The following is a 16,912-nucleotide window of genomic DNA, read 5'->3' on the forward strand; positions in this document are numbered from 1 at the left end:
TGAACACTATGGCCCCCGGGTCTACTTCACATCATATTTTCAGCCCTACACTTTTACTTTGTTGCACTTTCCACCTTCAGATATCACCTTGCAATCAATCATGAAGGGATTGACAACCCCTTTGTAGCGTTGGGTGCAAGCTCGTTTGTGTTTGCGCAGGTACTCCGGACACTTGGCTTGATTCCCCTACTGGATTGATACCTTGGTTCTCAAACGGAGGGAAATACTTACTTCTACTGTGCTGCATCACCCTTTCCTCTTCAACGGAAAAACCAACGCAAGCTCAATAGGTAGAAAGAAGAATTTCTGGCGCCGGTGCCGGGGAGGATCAAGTCAAGAATAGTCTCCCGTCAACGTGTCAATTTCTGGCACCGGGGATTATTCTAAGTGAAGCTTATCCAAGTAAGTGTCGCAAACTCATCTCTTGCATTTACTTTTTTGCCTCTCGTTTTCCTCTCCCCCACTTTTGAAAAACAAAAATTTACAAAAATATTTGCCTTTTTCATTCGCCCTTTTCTTTCGCTTGCTTTCTGTTCGCTTGTGCGCTTGTCTGCCTGCTAAGACCTGTATGGCCCAACCAAAGGATTATGATGCTTACTACACAAGGTTGGAAGAGATTGAAACTAGTGTTAAAGGCTTTATGTCTACACAGTTTGATTATAATAGTTACTTCTGTAGAGAACTAAGGGAGCAAAATTCTTTTTTGGCTTTTTTGAATAAAGAAGTTGATGATTTGGCCAAATAATTCCTTGCACTAAATTCTCAGTTTGCTCGTCTGAAAAAATTGGTAGGCCAGATTTCTGATAAACAGGCTACCTTAGTCAATAAAATGGCTGCTAAACCTGAAATATGTGATGAGAATCACGAAGATCTTAAAGTGCTTGGTGTGACTCCCATTGAATCCTTATTTTCTAGTGTCAAAACTAATGATAATGGGGCTGGATATGAATCCACCTTGGTTGAAAAATGCCCCAATGATTCAGAGTCTATCTATCTTGATGTTAAAAGCATTGAAAGTGGAGTAGAGGATATAAAAACTTTGAGTAGTAATGAAAATACTACTTTGGATTTCAAGGAATTCAATTATGATAGTTGCTCTTTGATTGAATTTGTTTCCTTGATGCAATCCATGCTAAACTCTCCACACGCTTATAGCCAAAACAAGGCCTTTACCGGTCATATCGTCGATTCTATGATAAAATCTCTTGAAGAGAAACTTGAGTTGGAAGTTTCTATTCCTAGAAAGCTTCATGATGAGTGCGAACCTACTATCAAAATCAAGATCAAAAACTATGAATGCAATGCTTTGTGTGATTTGGGTGCTAGTGTTTCCGCGATACCAAAGTCTTTATCGGATGTTCTAGGCTTTAATGAGATTGAGGAGTGCTCTCTTAATTTGCATCTTTTGGATTCTACTGTTCATAAACCCATGTGAAGGATCAATGATGTTCTTATTATTGCAAATAGGAATTATGTACCCGTGGATTTCATTGTGCTTGATATTGATTGCCTACATGTCCTATCATTCTTGGTAGACCTTTCCTAAGGGCTATTGGTGCTATCATCGATATGAAGGAAGGGAATATTAGATTTCAATTTCCTTTGAAGAAGGGCATGAAGCATTTTCCTAGAAAGAAAATAAGATTGCCTTATGAATCCACGATGAGGGCTACTTATGGTTTGAGCACCAAAGACGATGATACGTGATTCTATCACCTTATGCCTAGCTAACGGCGTTAAATAATAGCGCTCGTTGGGAGGCAACCCAATGAATTTATCTTTTATTTTTGCTTTCTGTTTTGTTGCATCCACACCATCATAATTCTTTTATGACTGTGTCTTTTGTGTTTCTTTTTGTGTTTGAGCCAAGTAAAACCTTTATGACTAGTTTGGTGATGGTTGTTTGATCCTGCTGGAAAAAGACAGAAACTTTTTGATCACGAAATTATTTTTCATTTTTATCCAGAAAGAGATTTTGAGTTAATAATTCTTTATGCTGGTTGATATGACATTTTCCCAAACTGTCGTAATTTGTCAGAATTTTTGAGATACCATAAGTATACGAAGTATACAACTTTCTACAGACTGGTCTGTTTTTGACAGATTCTGTTTATTTTGTGTTGATTGCTTGTTTTGATGAAACTATGGATAGTATCGGGGGGTACTAGCCATGGAAAAGTGATAATACAGTAATCTAACACCAATATAAATAGAAATCAAGTTTTCTACAGTACCTAAAGAGGTGGTAGTTTGTTTTCTTGTACTAATGATATCATGAGTTCCTGTCTAAGTTTTGTGTTGTGAAGTTTTCATGTTTTGGGTGATGTTCTCATGGACAGAGGGATAAAGAGTGCAAAGAGCTCAAGCTTGGGGATGCCCAAGGCATCCCAAGCCAAATTCAAGGACACCAAAAAGCCTAAACTTGGGGATGCCCCGGGAAGGCATCCCCTCTTTTGTCTTCAATCCATTGGTAACATTACTTGGAGCTATATTTTTATTCACCACATGATATGTGTTTTGCTTGGAGCGTCTTGTATCGTAGGAGTCTTTTATTTTTGTTGTGTCACAGTCATCCTTGCTGCACACCTTTTGATAGAGACATGCACTCATCGTGAATTTGCTAGAATACTCTTTGAGCTTCGCTTATATCTTTTGAGTTAGGCAATTTAGCTCACGTGTGCTTCGCTTATATCTTTTGAGCTAGATAACTTTGCTCTGTGTGCTTCACTTTGATCTTTTAGAGCACGACGGTGTCTTATTTTGGAGAAACAAGAACTCTCGATCTTCACTTATATCTTTTTGAGAGTGATCTCTCTGAGTAACTTGGTAGTTGGTTGTGCTATGAAAGTAGTCCCAAACATGATAGGCACCCAAAGAGGATAAGATAAAACTTCCATCTGCATGTGCATTGATTAGAAAGAGAAGTTTGATTCCTCTCAAATAGTTTGAGACATGGATTTGGTAATATTAAGAGTTATGTTAGTAGGGTGTTGTGAATCTAGAAATATTTGTGTTGAAGTTAGCGATTCCCGTAACATGCATGTATGGTGAATCGCTATGTTTGGAAGTCGGAGCATAATTGATCTATTGATTGTCATCCTTTGTGTTGCGGTCGGGATCGTGTGATGGTTAACACCTACCAACCCTTCCCCTAGGAGTATGCGTTTAGCACTTTGTTTCGATTACTAAGAAAAACTTTCGCAATAAGTATGTGAGTTCTTCATGACTAATGTGAGTCCATGATATAGATGCACTTTCACCTTCCACCATTGCTAGCCTCTCTATTGCCGCGCAATTGTCGCCGGTACACAAAACCACCATATGGCTTCCTCAAAACAGCCACCATACCTACCTATTATGGCATTTTCATAGCCATTCCGAGATATATTGCCTTGCAACTGCCACCGTTCCGTCTCATGACTTGTGCCGTCACTCTCATATTGCCATTGCATGATCGTAAGATAGCTAGCGAGTCATACGCCAAGCTAGATCGTTGCACATCCCGGTACACTGCCGGAGGCATTTCCTATAGAGTCATCATCGTTCTAAGCATTGAGTTGTGAGTAGATAAAAGTGTGATGATCATCATTATTAGAGCATTGTCCCATGTGAGGAAAAAAAAGAGAAAAGAGGCCAAAAGTTGCCCAAAAAAAGAGATATGGAAAGAGGCCAAAGAGCCCAAACAAAAAAAAGAGAGAAAAAGTGAGAAGGGACAATGCTACTATCTTTTCCACACTTGTGCTTCATAATAGCACCATGTTCTTCATGATTGAGAGTCCCTCGTTTTGTCACCACCATATGCTAGTGGGAATCTTCATTATATAACTTCGCTTGTATATTCCAATGATGGGCTTCCTCAAAATTGCCCTAGGTCTTCGTGAGCAAGCAAGTTGGATGCACACCCACTAGTTCTCCTTTTGAGCTTTCAGATAATTATATCTCTAAGTGCATCCATTGCATGGTAATCCCTTTGATACGCTGAGTCGATGAGACCATCTCCTCCTTTTTGCCTCACAACCTCCACCACACTCTATTCCACCTATAGTGCTATATCCATGGCTCACGCTCAAGTATTGCGTGAGAGTTGAATTTTTTTTGAGAAACTAAGAGTGCGAAAACAATTACTTGGCCCATACCGGGGTTGTGCATGATTTCAATTAGTTGTGTGGGGATGATGGAGCATAGCCAGACTATATGATTTTGTAGGGATAACTTTCTTTGGCCTTGTTATTTCGAAAGTTCATGATTACCTTGCTAGTTTGCTTGAAGTATTCTTGTTTTCATGTCAATAGCAAACTATTGTTTTGAATCTTACGGATCTGAACATTCATGTCACATGAAAGAAGTTACAAAGGACAAATATTCTAGGTAGGATTCCACATCAAAAATTCAGTCTTTATCACTTCCCTACTCGAGGACGAGCATGCGTTAAGCTTGGGGATGCTTGATACGTCTCCAACGTATCTATAATTTTTGATGGTTCCATGATATTATCTTGTCAAACTTTGGATGTTTTGTATGCCTTTTATATCTTTTTTGGGACTAACTTATTAACTCAGTACCAAGTGCTAGTTCCTGTTTTTTCCGTGTTCTTGACCCTTTTCAGAGGAGAATATTAAACGAAGTCCAAACGGAATAAAACTTCTAAAAAGATTTTTTCCGGAACAGAAGATACGCAGGGGGCGTGAGAACCAAGGCAGAGGCCACCAGGGGAGACCACAAGCACCCTAGGCGCGACCGGGGGGGGGCGGTGCCTAGCAGGCTTGTGGCCCCCCCTATGGCTCGTCTGCCCTACTTCTTCCGCCTATAAATCCCCAAAAAATCCAAAACCACGAGAGAGATCCACGAAAATACTTTTTCGCCGCCGCAAGCTTCTGTCTTCGCAAGATCCCATCTGGGGCACGTTCTGGAGCCCTGCCGGAGGGGGGATTCGGATACGAAGGGCTTCTTCATCAACACCATTGCCTCTCCGATGATGCGTGAGTAGTTAACCATAGACGTTCGGGTCCATAGCTAGTAGCTAGATGGCTTCTTCTCTCTATTGGATCTTAAATACAAAGTTCTCCATGATCTTCATGGAGATCTATCCGATGTAATCTTCTTTTGCGGTGTGTTGGTCGAGATCCGATGAATTGTGGATTTATGATCAAATTATCTATGAATCTTATTTGAGTTTCTTCTGATCTGGTGCTATCATCGATATGAAGGAAGGGAATATTAGATTTCAATTTCCTTTGAAGAAGGGCATGAAGCATTTTCCTAGAAAGAAGATAAGATTGCCGTATGAATCCACGATGAGGGCTACTTATGGTTTGAGCACCAAAGACGATGATACGTGATTCTATCACCTTATGCCTAGCTAAGGGCGTTAAGTAATAGCGCTTGTTGGGAGGCAACCCAATGAATTTATCTTTGATTTTTTGCTTTCTGTTTTGTTGCATCCACACCATCATAATTCTGTTATGATTGTGTCTTTTGTGTTTCTTTTTGTGTTTGAGCCAAGTAAAACCTTTATGACTAGTTTGGTGATGGTTGTTTGATCCTGCTGGAAAAAGACAGAAACTTTTTGATCACGAAATTATTTTTCATTTTTATCCAGAAAGAGCTTTTGAGTTAATTATTTTTTATGCTGGTTGATATGACATTTTCCCAAACTGTCGTAATTTGTCAGAATTTTTGAGATACCATAAGTATACGAAGTATACAGATTTCTACAGACTGGTCTGTTTTTGACAGATTCTGTTTTTGTTGTGTTGATTGCTTGTTTTGATGAAACTATGGATAGTATCGGGGGTACTAGCCATGGAAAAGTGATAATACAGTAATCTAACACCAATATAAATAGAAATCAAGTTTGCTACAGTACCTAAAGAGGTGGTAGTTTGTTTTCTTGTACTAATGATATCATGAGTTTCTGTCTATGTTTTGTGTTGTGAAGTTTTCAAGTTTTGGGTGATGTTCTCATGGACAAAGGGATAAAGAGTGGAAAGAGCTCAAGCTTGGGGATGCCCAAGGCATCCCAAGCCAAATTCAAGGACACCAAAAAGCCTAAACTTGGGGATGCCCCGGGAAGGCATCCCCTCTTTTGTCTTCAATCCATCGGTAAGATTACTTGGAGCTATATTTTTATTCACCACATGATATGTGTTTTGCTTGGAGCGTCTTGTATCGTAGGAGTCTTTTATTTTTGTTGTGTCACAGTCATCCTTGCTGCACACCTTTTGATAGAGACATGCACTCATCGTGAATTTGCTAGAATACTCTTTGAGCTTCACTTATATCTTTTGAGTTAGGCAATTTAGCTCACATGTGCTTCGCTTATATCTTTTGAGCTAGATAACTTTGCTCTATGTGCTTCACTTAGATCTTTTAGAGCACGAGGTGTTTTATTTTGGAGAAATAAGAACTCTCGATCTTCACCTATCTCTTTTTGAGAGTGATCTCTCTGAGTAACTTGGTAGTTGGCTTGTGCTATGAAAGTAGTCCCAAAGATGATAGGCACCCAAAGAGGATAAGATAAAACTTCCATCTTCATGTGCACTGATTAGAAAGAGAAGTTTGATTCCTCTCAAAAAGTTTTGAGACATGGATATGGTAATATTAAGAGTTATGTTAGTAGGGTGTTGTGAATCTAGAAATACTTGTGTTGAAGTTAGCGATTCCCGTAACATGCATGTATGGTGAACCGCTATGTTTGGAAGTCGGAGCATAATTGATCTATTGATTGTCATCCTTTGTGTTGCGGTCGGGATCGCGTGATGGTTAACACCTACCAACCCTTCCCCTAGGAGTATGCGTTTAGCACTTTGTTTCGATTACTAAGAAAAACTTTCGCAATAAGTATGTGAGTTCTTCATGACTAATGTGAGTCCATGATATAGATGCACTTTCACCTTCCACCATTGCTAGCCTCTCTAGTGCCGCGCAATTCTCGCCGGTACACAAAACCACCATATGGCTTCCTCAAAACAGCCACCATACCTACCTATTATGGCATTTTCATAGCCATTCCGAGATATATTGCCATGCAACTGCCACCGTTCCGTCTCATGACTTGTGCCGTCACTCTCATATTACCATTGCATGATCGTAAGATAGCTAGCGAGTCATACGCCAAGCTAGATCGTTGCACATCCCGGTACACTGCCGGAGGCATTTCCTATAGAGTCATCATCGTTCTAAGCATTGAGTTGTGAGTAGATAAAAGTGTGATGATCATCATTATTAGAGCATTGTCCCATGTGAGGAAAAAAAAGAGAAAAGAGGCCAAAAGTTGCCCAAAAAAAAGAGATATGGAAAGAGGCCAAAGAGACCAAACAAAAAAAAGAGAGAAAAAGTGAGAACGGACAATGCTACTATCTTTTCCACACTTGTGCTTCATAATAGCACCATGTTCTTCATGATTGAGAGTCTCTCGTTTTTTCACCACCATATGCTAGTGGGAATTTTCATTATATAACTTCGCTTGTATATTCCAATGATGGGCTTCCTCAAAATTGCCCTAGGTCTTCGTGAGCAAGCAAGTTGGATGCACACCCAGTAGTTCTCCTTTTGAGCTTTCACATAATTATAGCTCTAAGTGCATCCATTGCATGGTAATCCCTTTGATACGCTGAGTCGATGTGACCATCTCCTCCTTTTTGCCTCACAACCTCCACCACACTCTATTCCACCTATAGTGCTATATCCATGGCTCACGCTCATGTATTGCGTGAGAGTTGAATTTTTTTGAGAAAGTAAGAGTGCGAAAACAATTACTTGGCCCATACCGGGGTTGTGCATGATTACAATTAGTTGTGTGGGGATGATGGAGCATAGCCAGACTATATGATTTTGTAGGGATAACTTTCTTTGGCCTTGTTATTTCGAAAGTTCATGATTACCTTGCTAGTTTGCTTGAAGTATTCTTGTTTTCATGTCAATAGCAAACTATTGTTTTGAATCTTACGAATCTGAACATTCATGTCACATGAAAGAAGTTACAAAGGACAAATATTCTAGGTAGCATTCCACATCAAAAATTCAGTCTTTACCACTTCCCTACTCGAGGACGAGCATGAGTTAAGCTTGGGGATGCTTGATACGTCTCCAACGTATCTATAATTTTTGATGGTTCCATGATATTATCTTGTCAAACTTTGGATGTTTTGTATGCCTTTTATATCTTTTTTGGGACTAACTTATTAACTCAGTACCAAGTGCTAGTTCCTGTTTTTTCCTTGTTCTTGACCCTTTTCAGAGGAGAATATTAAACGAAGTCCAAACGGAATAAAACTTCTAAAAAGATTTTTTCCGGAACAGAAGATACGCAGGGGGCGTGAGAACCAAGGCAGAGGCCACCAGGGGAGACCACAAGCCCCCTAGGCGCGACCAGGGGGGCGGTGCCTAGCAGGAATTGTGTTGCTATTCGATGTAATCTTCTTTTGCGGTGTGTTGGTCGAGATCCGATGAATTGTGTTGCTATCCGATGTAATCTTCTTTTGCGGTGTGTTGGTCGAGATCCGATGAATCTTCTTTTGCGATCAAATTATCTATGAATCTTATTTGAGTTTCTTCTGATCTCTTATATGCACGATTTCATATCCTTGTAATTTTCTTCGAGTTGTGGGTTTTGTTTGGCCAACTTGATCTATGATTCTTGCAACGGGACAAGTGCTTTGTTTTGGGTTCATACCGTGCGGTGACCTCACCAAGTGACAGAAGGTGTAGCGAGGCACGCATCGTGTTGTTGCCATCAAGGGTAAAAAGATGGGGTTTATATCTATTGCATGAATTTATCCCTCTACATCATGTTATCTTGCCTAAGGCGTTACTTTGTTCGTCAGAACTCAATACACTAGATGCATGCTGGATAGCAGTCGATGTGTGGAGTAATAGTAGTAGATGCAGACAGTATCGGTCTACTTGTCTCGGACGTGATGCCTATATGTATGATCATTGCCTTAGATATCGTCATGACTTTGCGCGGTTCTATCAATTGCTCGACAAAAATTCGTTTACCCACCGTAATATTTGCTATCTTGAGAGAAGCCTCTAGTGAACACTATGGCCCCCGGGTCTACTTCACATCATATTTTCAGCCCTACACTTTTACTTTGTTGCACTTTCCACCTTCATATCTCACCTTGCAATCAATCGTGAAGGGATTGACAACCCCTTTGTAGTGTTGGGTGCAAGCTCGTTTGTGTTTGCGCACGTACTCTGGATACTTGGCTTGATTCTCCTACTGTATTGATACCTTGGTTTTCATACTAAGGGAAATACTTACTGCTACTGTGCTGCATCACCCTTTCCTCTTCAAGGGAAAAACCAACGCAAGCTTAAGAGGTATCAAAAGACGATAGTAGCAATTATGCGGACTGGGTCCGTAAACTGAGGATTTTCCTCATTGCTGCGCAGAAGGCTTATGTCTTTAATGCATCGTTCGGTGAGCTACCCCAAGCGTCATTTGTGTATGTTGCGAACATCTGCATACACGTTTTGATGTCTACATGATAGTTCAGCGCGTCATGCTTTACGTCTTAGAACTGAGGCACCCAATACGTTTTGAACGTCACAGAACGTATGAGATGTTCCAAGAGCTGAAATTAGGATTTCAGGCTCATGCCCATGTTGACAAGTGTGAGACCTATGCTACCTCTTGAGCTTGCGTTGGATTTCCCTTGAAGAGGGAAGGGTGATGCAGCGAAGTAGATAAGTATTTCCCTCAGTTTGTTGAGAACGAAGGTATCAATCTAGTAGGAGGAACAAACAAGACTCCAATAGCAGTACCTACACAAATAATCAAACACTTCCACCCAATGCTATAAAGGGGTTGTCGATCCCTTCAGGGTTATTTTCAAGGATGAGATCTGATAGAGATAGATATAAAATATTGATAGATCTTAAAGTAAAGTTAAAGTAAATAAATTGAAGCAAAGTATTTTTGGTATTTTTGGTTTATAGATCTGAAAATATGATATGGAAAATAGACCCAGGGGTCGTAGGTTTCACTAGAGGCTTCTCTCATAAAGGAAAATAATACGATGGGTGAACAGATTACTGTTGAGCAATTGATAGAAAAGAAAATAATTATGAAGATATCCAAGGTAATGGTTATGCATAAAGGCATCACCTCTGTATCAAGTACATCGAAACGATTCTGCATCTACTACTATTACTCCACGCATCGACCGACTCCTTCCTACATCTAGAGTATTAAGTTCATGAAGAACAGAGTAACACATTAAGTAAGATGACATGATGTAGAGGGATAACTCAAGCAATATGATGAAAACCCCATCTTTTTACCCTTGATGGCAACAATACAATACGTGCCTCGCTACCCCTACTGTCACTGGGTGAGGACACCGCAAGATTGAACCCAAAACTAAGCACTTCTCCCATTGCAAGAACAACCAATCTAGTTGGCCAAACCAAATGAATAATTCGAATAGAATTGCAAAGATATGAAATCATGAATATAAGAATTCAGAAAAGACTCAAATAATATTCATGGATAATCTGAACATCAACTCACAATTCATCGGATCTCAACAAACACACTGCAAAAGGGTATTACATCGGATAGATCTCCATGATGATCATCAAGAACATGGTATTGAAGATCAAAGCGAGAGAAGAAGCCATCTAGCTACTAGCTATGGACCCGTAGGTCTGTGGTGAACTACTCACACATCATCGGAGGGCCAATGGAGTTGATGCTGATGCCCTCCGTGATCAATTCCCTCTCCGATAGATTACCGAAAAAGGCTCCCAGATTGGATCTCTTGGGAACATAGGCTCCCGACTGAGCAAAATATTCTCGTCGCTCTTTTTAACGTTTCTGGAATATTTGGGAATTTATAGGCCAAGAATTAGGGTTAGGAGACCTGCAGGGGGGCACAAGCCACGGGCGTGGCCACCCCCAGGGCATGCACTGCAGGCTTGTGGCCTCTCGGCAACTTCCTTGCCCCCAACTCCAAGTTTGTTGCGTGTCTTCTGGTCCAAGAAAAATATATCCGAGATTTTATTCTGTTTGGATCCGTTTAATATTCCTTATCTGCAATATTGAAAAACATGGAAAAAACATAAAGTGACAATATTCTCTAGATTAATAGGTTAGTCCCAAAAATAATATAAATGCATATAAAACATCCAAAACATGTAATATAATAGCATGGAACAAACAAAAATTATGGATACGTTGGAGATGTATGAACCTACGATAAGATTCTTTGCCCGCAAAGTAAAGGAGAAAAGCTAAATCATTGAGCATGTGCTCATATTGTCTGGGTACTTGTAAGTGCATCTAGTGCCCCTTAGTGATTTTGGTGGTTTGAAGACTTATAGGTTAAGTATCTAATGTGTTCATGAGTGTACACATGATCTATAAGTCACTGAGGAGTTTGAAATATTTGATGAATATCGACCCCTAAAAATGTATATCTTCGATTGAAGAAATTGGTCTGAAGCTGAAGAATCGAATCGCGAAGAATCTGCGATGAAATTGATATTCCTCATGAAGATATTAAAATTGAGGAATTTGGTGTGTCCTGAAGAAAATCATTCTGAAGACTTTGAAGCATGAAGATTTACTCTTTCTGTTTTGTTTTCTTCACACTTGAGTAATAGGAACACCGTACTGTTAAAGGGGGTCGAGGTAACACATTGGAATGAATTTCCTCATGATGCTCAACCAAAGCCTAATCCTACCAAAGGCCTCAAGTGAGGAATATGAGTGACATAAGGACTCTCACAGTTGAGGGTTCGGACCGTTTCGATAGCCACGCCACATCATTGGTCTTATCCACACCAATGGTCATATTATTTAAGGGCATTAGTGTCAAATCATGTCGGGATGCTCCCACGCTATAAATAGCGGCCCCCCACAACCATTAGCTGGTTGGCTGCTCCGTTAGAAATTGAAACTTGTCATAAGAGCAACCCAAATTCCTCAAAGTCTTCGAGAGTAATTCATTAGTGAGGAAATACCCCAAACACCAAACCACAAACCGAGAACCAAGTGATTGAGCATCACTGAAGAAGTTGTTCCTGTGTGGAACTAAAGCCTTTTACCTTTGAGGACTGTGCATCCTCTAGACGGTTAGGCATCATGGTCTAGAGCAATCCAGCAGTCAACTGTGGATCGCCGGGTGACCAAGTTTGTGAGGGTTTGGAAGTCTTCCCTGAAGACTTACCACGAGTGTTGGGCGAGGACTGTGTGTTCCTAGCCCAAGGAGAACACGGTGGGGACTGTGTGTCCCGGGACTGTGTGTCTTTTGGTTTCAATACCAAGCCGCTCCAAACCAGATGTACAACTGTCACAGCAGTTGGAACTGGGTCATCAACTAGTGTCTTCGCTGTGAAACGGGTTCTAATTCCTCAACTCTTCATATTCCTCAGATTATGTGTTGATGATTTTCACTGTCACTGTTTGAAGAATTTGCTGAAGATTTTCTCTAAAATTCCTCAACCCCAAATTCTTCACGCAAGTTAATCCTCATATGTTTTCTGCGTGTCTGCTTACTGTGCAATCAGATTTCACATTCTTCTTCCAGAAAAACTGATGTAGTGAAACTTTGCATTCATGATCCTTTACTGTTTCTGCTGTAAGTTAGTCATTAGTGAGGAATTTCCTGAAAAGGAATTTCCTCAGTGATGAAATTCTAAAAATCTCCTATTCACCCCCCTCTAGTCGATATAATGCACATTCAATTGGTATTAGAGCAAGGTACTCCCTTGTTCTGTGTGATTTTGGTTTAACCACCTGGAGTTTTAGTTATGTCGACTGCAGGAATGATTAAGGTTACTGCAGCATGTCCTACTTTCGAAGGAAAGAACTTTCCCTTCTGGAAGACCAAGATGCAGATGCATCTCCAAGCTATTGACAATGATCTCTGGTATATTGTGGAACATGGCATCCCCATCATCTCTGCTAGTGTCTCTGTTGCTGATGTGAAGAAATTCAAGCAACTTGATTATCAAGCGAAGAATATCATTTGTGGCCATCTGAGCCCAGGCCAGTTTGGAAGAGTGAGTGCTTTGGGCTCAGCGACACTTATCTGGGAGAGACTGTGCAAAGTAAATGAAGGAGTATCAACCCAGCGTGATTCTCATGTTGATGTTCTTCGCAATCTCTTCAATCGCTTCAAGAGGCTTGACAATGAAAGCTTCCAAGATACCTTTGATCGCCTCACTGACATATCAAATGAACTGCAAGCACTGGGAGCTCGAGACATTACTGATCACGAAGTTGTGAAGAAGCTGCTAAGATCTTGGGATTCTTCATTTGATACTTTAGTCTTGATGATTCAAGAAAGACCAGACTACAAGATGCTTGATCCAGCTGATATACTCGAAAGACTCAATACTCATGAATTCCAGCAAGAAGAAAAGAAAGATCTATATGGACCAAGCTATTCTAGACCACGTGCACTGAAGGCTAGAGCAATTTCCTCATCTGATGAAGAAGACTCGGATGATAGCATTGGTGACCCTGAAGAATTTGGACAGGATCTTGCAATGCTCGTGAGGAAATTCCAGAGGTTTACACGACGTGGCTAGTTCGGTAAATCTTCAAGAAGAGATATGGGGAAATCAGAATCTTCATCTGAGGACTACAAGAAAAGAACCTACCACAAATGCAAGAAATCAGGTCACTACATTGCTGGTTGTCCCCGTTGGAGAAAGGAATCAAAGAAGAAGAAATACAAGGATGATAGTTCTGATGACTCGAAGAAGAAGAAATATTCAAAATCCTCATCTTCAAAGCCCTCATCGCACAAGAAGACTAGTTTCAGAAAGGCTTGGGCACTTATTGGCAAGGAAATGGATTCCGAGGCAGAATCAGAGGAATGTGATGAAGAGGAGGGTTCTGATGAAGACTCAGAATCTGTACAGGCTAGTCTTGCACTTGCAACCACTTACGTTAGCAAGTCAATCTTCAACCTTGAAGAAGATGATAACACCATCCACACTGATGACTATGTTGAGGACTTCGCTCCAACCTATTGCTTCATGGCAAAAGGTTCAAAGGTACCGAATGATGCTTCCTCCTCTGATTCAAGTGACTATGAACCTGATGATTATAAAAAACCTAGTTACAGTAAACTTGCTATCATTGCCACTAAACAACAAACTGCCCTGGAAAAGCTTCAGAAATTGCTAGATAGAAGTGATGATCTGTTGAATGATGAAATGAATCTTAGCCAAATCCTCACTGAAGATGTGAAAATTCTTTAGTCTAGATTTGATAATCTTCAAGATCGTTATGATACACTCCTCGCTGATCATGAGAAACTTTCCTATGAATTTCTTCAAAGGAAGCTTGATCTAGAGAAGCTGAGGATTTCTCATGATGATCTTCATATGGAAAATGATTCATTACTAGCTCAACAGATCAGCGCTGCTCAAGCTGAAGTTATTCCTCCTTGTCTTAAATGCATTGAACGTGAAACTGCTAATTCTTCACCAGAATCATCAAATGCTTCTATTGCTACAAATCCTTCAACTGCTCCTGTAGTGTCAAATTCCTCACTTGAGGAAAACACAAATGCCACTGATGAAAATGCAGGGCTGAAGGAATTGTATGTGACAGGCATATACAAAAGTCTCAAAGGACATCAAACCCTTTGTGATGTGCTCAAAAAGCAGATCTTGAACAGGAACCCGAGGAAAGAAGGAATTGCCTTTGAGAGGAAATTGAATGCTGATGGATCTTATTGGAAACCTGAGCAGTATCCGAAAACCTCATGGGTTGCTGCTACTGGGCCTCCTTTTGATCCATCCAATATAATTGGTTTTTCATGTGAATTATCCTATTCCTCAGATGAGTCATTTGACTCCAACTATAAACTGTTCAAAAATCAAGCTGGTGAAGTATTTGCTCGATATGTTGGAACTAATTGCAGGAATGGCCCTCCCCTAGGGAAAATCTGGATTCCCCAAATTTGTCTTGAAAATCTTCAGGTGAATGTCCTCATGACACCACCAATGAAGAATCTAAACCCCAGATCAAATTCCTCGGGAGGACCAAAGTCTTGAAGAGGATCAAAATCCTCAACTGGTCAAAATTATGCTCTTACCCATGCTAATGCTTCCAAGATGCAGGGAAACTACAAGGAATATGAATATGAGCGTTACTCTTCAAATCATTATGTTCATAAATCCTCAAACAAGTTCTCTGCATATTCATATGAGTACTTTAACCCCCCTACTGTTAAGAGACGTGCATTAGCTTCAATGCCACCTTTCTCATATGGTGCTCGCAGGATGATGAATGCTTTACCACCCCTTCAGATGCGGGTGGTGAAGAAATTGAACTAATCACTTCCGCAGGATAGGTCTCTAGATGAAAATCATCATCTGAAGAATTTGCTGGAGACCTGAGGAAATGCTTCATAGGATGCAAGCTAATATTGATGAAATAGAAATATTTCACACGTCCTCATAATTCTGTTATGAAGAAATTCCTATCTGATGAAATTGATATCATATTCTTCAAGTCTGAAGCATATGAGATGGTAAGCTGTACTAATTCGTCTGTAGGATGACAAACCCAAGAATACTGAGTGGGTTCTTGATAGTGGATGCACACATCACATGACTGGTGATTAAAGCTTGCTGATGAATATGCCACTAACTCCATCACCTCTGAAGCAAATCACGTATGGTGACAAAGGTAAAAACAAGGTATTGGGACATGGCAAAGTGGCTATTTCCAAGGATAGGCATATGGACAAAGTGATGCTGGTTGAATCCCTTGGTTTTAACCTCATGTCAGTCTCGATGCTTTGTGTCTTGATATGATTGTTATATTTGGTAGATATAGATGTGTTGTCATCATGGAATCTGACAAATCCAAAGTCTTCGAAGGTGTCAGAAGAGGGGATTTTTATATTGTTGATTTCTCTACAGGTCCTCAACCAGCCACTTGCTAACTAGCAAAAACCTCAGAAGGATGGTTGTGGCATCAAAGACTCGGTCATGCAGGCATGAGGAATTTGCACACTCTCGCGAAGAAGAAGCATGTCATCGGCATCGAATCAGCCAAATTCCTCAAGGATCATCTCTGTGGTGCATGTGAATCTGGGAAAATGACCACATCCAAGCATCCCTCGAAGACTATCATGACCACTACTCGTCCATACGAATTGCTTCACATGGATCTATTTGGACCTACTCACTATGCCACACTAACAAATGCAGCATCTTTATATGGCTTCATCATAGTTGATGATTATTCCAGATATACATGGGTGCATATCATCTTATATAAAACTGAAGTGCGGGAAATCTTCAAACGATTTTCTTCAAGGTCCTCGATGAACTTCGTCATCAAGATCAAACATATCAGGAGTGATAATGGAACAGAGTTCAAAAACACTGCACTTGATGATTATCTTGATGAACTTGGTATTACTCACGAATTATCTGCTCCTTATACTCCTCACCAGAACGATGTCGTCGAAAGGAAGAACAGGACTCTGGTTGAGATCGCAAGAACCATGCTTGAAGAATATCAGACTCCTCATTGCTTTTGGCCTGAAGCAATCAACACTGCATGCCATATCATCAACAGGGTATATCTTCACAAATTCCTCAAGAAAACCTCATATGAACTCCTCACTGATAAGAAACCCAATGTAAGTTATTTCAAAGTCTTCGGTGCAAAATGTTGGATTAGAGATCCTCACCATAACTCAAAATTTGCACCTAAGACACATGAGTGTTTTATGCCCGGTTATGGAAAGGACTCGCACACCTACAAAGTCTTCAACAACTATCACAACAAAGATGTTGAGACTGTAGATGTGCGGTTTGATGAAACTAATGGCTCGCAAATAGAGCAATTGCCTTCTGATCCAGATAAGTTGTCTCCTGAGGAAGCAATAAAGCTCAAACCTATTGAAGACATTGTTCCCACTGAGGA

The sequence above is a fragment of the Hordeum vulgare genome, chromosome 3H (assembly GCF_904849725.1).
Source record: "Hordeum vulgare subsp. vulgare chromosome 3H, MorexV3_pseudomolecules_assembly, whole genome shotgun sequence".
NCBI lineage: Eukaryota > Viridiplantae > Streptophyta > Magnoliopsida > Poales > Poaceae > Hordeum > Hordeum vulgare.